The sequence below is a fragment of the Phycodurus eques genome, unplaced genomic scaffold, assembly GCF_024500275.1.
Source record: "Phycodurus eques isolate BA_2022a unplaced genomic scaffold, UOR_Pequ_1.1 contig_433, whole genome shotgun sequence".
NCBI classification, from domain to species: Eukaryota; Metazoa; Chordata; class Actinopteri; order Syngnathiformes; family Syngnathidae; genus Phycodurus; species Phycodurus eques.
Genome location: NW_026904430.1, coordinates 1 through 4,541, shown reverse-complemented (window position 1 = coordinate 4,541; position 4,541 = coordinate 1). Strand labels below are relative to the sequence as shown.

At 45.3% G+C, this 4,541-nt stretch overlaps 1 pseudogene; it reads right to left on the bottom strand.

The window, feature by feature from the left end:
• Positions 1-780: 780 nt before the first annotated feature.
• Positions 781-900, bottom strand: LOC133398887 (5S ribosomal RNA; annotated as a pseudogene).
• Between the last annotated feature and the right edge of the window lie 3,641 nt (positions 901-4,541).

Below are 4,541 nucleotides of genomic sequence, written 5' to 3'. Positions count from 1 at the left end.
GACCAGGTTGGATAAAATTAGAAATGAGCTCATCAGAGGGACAGCCGAGGTTCGATGTTTTGGAGACAAAGTTAGAGAGAGCAGACTTCAATGGTTTGGACACGTCCAGAGGAGAAATAGTGAGTATATTTGTAGAAGGATGATGAGGATGGAGCTGCCAGACAAGAGAGGTAGAGGAAGACCAAAGAGAAGGTTGATGGATGTCGTGAGGGAAGACATGATGGCAGTTGGTGTTCAAGAGGAGGATGCAGGAGATAGGCTTACATGGAAAAGGATGACGCGCTGTGGCGACCCCTAACGGGACAAGCCGAAAGGAAAAGAAGAAGAAGAATCTACTCCTCCTAATACTGCCATTCACTCGACTGTAATGTATTCCTCGGAAGTGGTTCGGGTTCATAAACCGTGGCTTTGATGTCCACACAATAATGTGCAATAATTACGTATCATTTAAAAATCCATACCTTCCTATCCTTAGCCTCGAGCTAATTAAAAGCACTGATGTGATAAAATTGTGACGTATCACGTGATACTAATATATATATATATATATATATATATATATATATATATATATATATATATATATATATATATGTATGTGTGTATAGATTTTTTTTTTTTTTTACTGTCGGAAAAGGAGAAGCGGGATGTTTAAAAAAGGTATGTGAAGATTCTGTCTCCTCATAAAGAGACGGTAAGTCATAAGAGAGAGAATGACTGCATTATAATTTAGGTCAACCACCGATAAGAAAACGATTCCACGAGAATCTAAAGTGAAAAAGCGTACAGCACCTGGTATTCCCAGGCGGTCTCCCATCCAAGTACGAACCAGGACCGCCCCTGCCCTAGCTTCCGAGATCGGATGAGATCGGGCGTTCTCAGGGTAGTATGGCCGTAAGCCTCAAGGTTACCTGAAAAGCAACTAAAAAAAAAAAAAAACCTCTGCTTCGGAGATGGGAGCATCACACCATTCCATATCCTCTTGGGTCAAAGCCTTATTTAAAGCACCAACTGCCTCCAGAGCATTATTACTTGAGGTGCGTTGTGACGCAAATAAATCTCCGTAAAAAACGCTCCACTTCCTCCAAAATGTCCCCGACATCCGTTAGCACCTTATTTTAACTTCTCGACACTAAAGAATTAAAATAGGCCTTACTCTGTTTTGCTTTCTCGAGTCCAAAGAAAAAAGCAGTGGAGCGTTCCCCTTCCACTGCGTATTGTGCCCTCGCCCTAAGGACCGCACCTCTACATTTCTTAATTTCCATTGACTCCAATTTATTCCTCAACAAGAACAGCTCAGGGTTTACTGGTCCTTGCCGATGCGCGGCAGCTGTCGTAATTTCCAGTAACCGATTTCTTACGGCCCTCTCCTCCAATTTCTCTAACCAGTTTTTCTTCTTACAGTAGCTTATAGTTATCTTTTTAACCCTCGTTTTAAAACTCTCCCACCAGTCTCTAACGTTGTCAACACATTCAAGCTCCATCTCAGTCAAGCCAAGGAGCCCGTTCACCCTGGAAACGTAGCAATCATCCTTCAGAAGGGAGTTGTTTAGCACCCAAAGCCCGCCAGTCCTCCGACTTCCCCCAAGTACCAGTTCAACGGAGAGCAACGCGTGGTCACTCTGACTCGACCATGTGTACAGTGGCCTGTCCAGATTCTGTACAAGAGAGATCGATGCATGATTGCTTCAGTTCATTTTGGACAACCTGCGCCCTGGAGAAAACTGGCCGACTGAGATTTAAAGTCCTCCAGATTTCTACCATATTACTACCGGTCATCAGATCGAAAAGACAATTCCTGCTAACATCAGTCCTAAAAACATTATTTACACTAACATCCAGTCAGAACATAACAATCACTTCACGACTGTAACTGGTGCTCGTATACTATCCGTTAGTAGGACTAGCAAACCGCCTCGCTAGCTGGCATTGCCGATGCGTTCAGTGCATTGACCTGTGCTTGACACGAGGTGAAGGTAGGGCAAAAACTCCTCGCTAGACTGTGGATCGATTCCCCGACGAGGAGTTGACCCACTGTGATTTTCAGCTTTTCGTGGGGCTCTTCTTTGTGGGAAAACAAAAAAGCCCATCAGCCTCGTTTCCAAAGAGGGACCTTACGCGTGTTTGGCGAATGTAACAACCACTACACGACTGAAATGGTTGCTTTCGTGCCATATGTTAGCAGGACCAGCCTCGCTTTCTGGCATAGCCGATGCGTTCAGGTTCATTGACATGTGCTTGACACTTGGTGCGGGTAGGGCAAGAGACTCCTCATTAGTATAGGGGACAGTATCTCCGAATGTCACGTGGAAGACCGGGTTTAGATTCCTCGACTGGGAGTTTAGTTCTTGTGGTCTTTAGTTTTGGTGGGGCTCTTCTTTGTGCGATTTTGTTTTTTTTTCAGTAAGAAATTAATTGTGGAAAGGGTCACTAACCGTGGGGCTCAGCCAATGAGTTGACAAGTCTTAATTGCATAATATTTCTCGCGAAGAGTAAGACGTTAAATGATAGCTGTTCCACAACATCCTATGACCAGACATATGATAACAGAGAACAAGATCCTAGATAGCAGAGGATGGTTTCGATCCATTGACCTCTGGGTTATTGGCCCAGCACACTTCCGCTGCGCCACTATGCTCTCTCATCATTGTAGTTGGTATGTACTCTTTTACCGTCTCACAAATATCAGGCAGCCGCCAGCAACAGGGCTGTTCGGGTTGTCTCATGGCTGGATCAGGCTACAAGACACATTTGGTCTTTCCCGATGACACTATGTCAAACTACTGCCATCAAACCTTGCCGTTTCTGGGGCAGACAGTGGCAACACGACTCGACATTTATTCCGATAGCACCCTATCCCGTCTTTTACCATCACTGGGCTTTTTCTTGTCAAATCAAACACTGTCCGAGAGGTGGAAGCAGAAAACGTGTCACCGGTCAACGCGACAGGACACACTCGTTACGATGGTGACGACAACAACAATGCGCCGCGTCAATGTCTTGTTTCTGTGTGTGCCTGTGCGTGTGAGTGACTGTGGGGGGACAAAATGTGGAAAAACCTGTTCGTCACTGGTGCTCGGGAGAGAACGTTCATTGAAGGATTGCTTGAGGTATGTTCACGTACTTTTCATACGATACGGCTCGCAAGCAGGCAACAAAATGTTATGTACCCTAGCAAGCGCAAGCACATACGGTTGTACGTAAACATGCCGGCGTTCCGTCGAATCATGCCCTAAAGCTTCGGTAAACATTGGTTTGTGCGTGAGAATAAATGTCAACCACGGCGCACAAGTATTTTGTCAACGGCAAGCCAGGGAGGTGATGCGCCGGTCACAGTACGCAATCCTTCTGGTCTCTGTCAAGTTGTGCTGCCGGAGAGTTGTTGTTGACATGTCACACTACACGGAAGATATAAAAAAAAAATGGGTACTATGGGTACTATGGGTACTTACACAGTGATTTTAAATTGACAGAACAGTGAATAAATGATGATTTTTTTTTTCCAGTCAGAAGTGAATTGGGGAAAGGGTCACTACCTGTGGGCCTCAGCGAAAGAGTTGACAAGTCTTAATTGCACAATATTTCTCACGAAGAGTAAGACGTTAAATGTCTTGTTTCTGTGTGTGTGGACGAAGCCCAGTGATGGAAAACACAACATCCTATGAGCAGTCATACGATAACAGAAAAAAAACCCAGATAGCAGAGGATGGTTTCGATCCATCGACCTCTGGGTTATGGGCCCAGCACGCTCCCGCAGCGCCACTCTGCTCTCTTATCACTGGAGATGGTATGTACTCTTTTACAGTCTGACAAATATCAGGCAGCCGCCAGCAACAGGGCTGTTCTGGTTGTCTCATGGCTGGATCAGGTGACAAGACACATTTGGTCTTTCCCGATTCATGATGGCGCCTACCAGTGTGGTCGCCTCGGTTACGCCCTCTAGTATTGTTTTTGTTTTTGTGTTTTTCGTTCGTCTTTGGAGACATTACACGACTCACTTATACAAGGGGAGACTTGCTAACCATCAAGGAGGCGACTCCGGACTTTCTTTCATCAACTTTCGCAAATCCGCTCAGTTTTCTCACCGGAGCGGCGTCCACGGTCTTCGGCGCATGGAGGCGGAGGCGACGCCACAGAGGGAAGCGAGTCGGCATCCAGGTGAAACTCCGCATGAGAGGATACAGATTGGCGTTCCCGTCGATCCAGCTTGCGAATGTACATTCCCTACGCAACAAAATGGACGAGCTTCATCTCCTGATAAAGACCAGTAAAATCCCACCACTGCCACTTCCTTTTCAATATCGGTTAATTTCCTACCATTTTGTCATTGGCTCCGACAAGGCGTTTGGGACAATACGTATTTTTGGCCACAAAAAAGATGAGCTCTTTGCCGTTCTGTTTGGACTTTGCTTCTTGCCATAAAATAAAAAAAAATAATAATAAATATTAGCTCCCCTGAAAGTGTTTGCCTTTGTCATTACCTTTGTCTTTCACACTGAACTGTCGTGCCACCTTTATAGGGACTGACACAGTGATTTTAA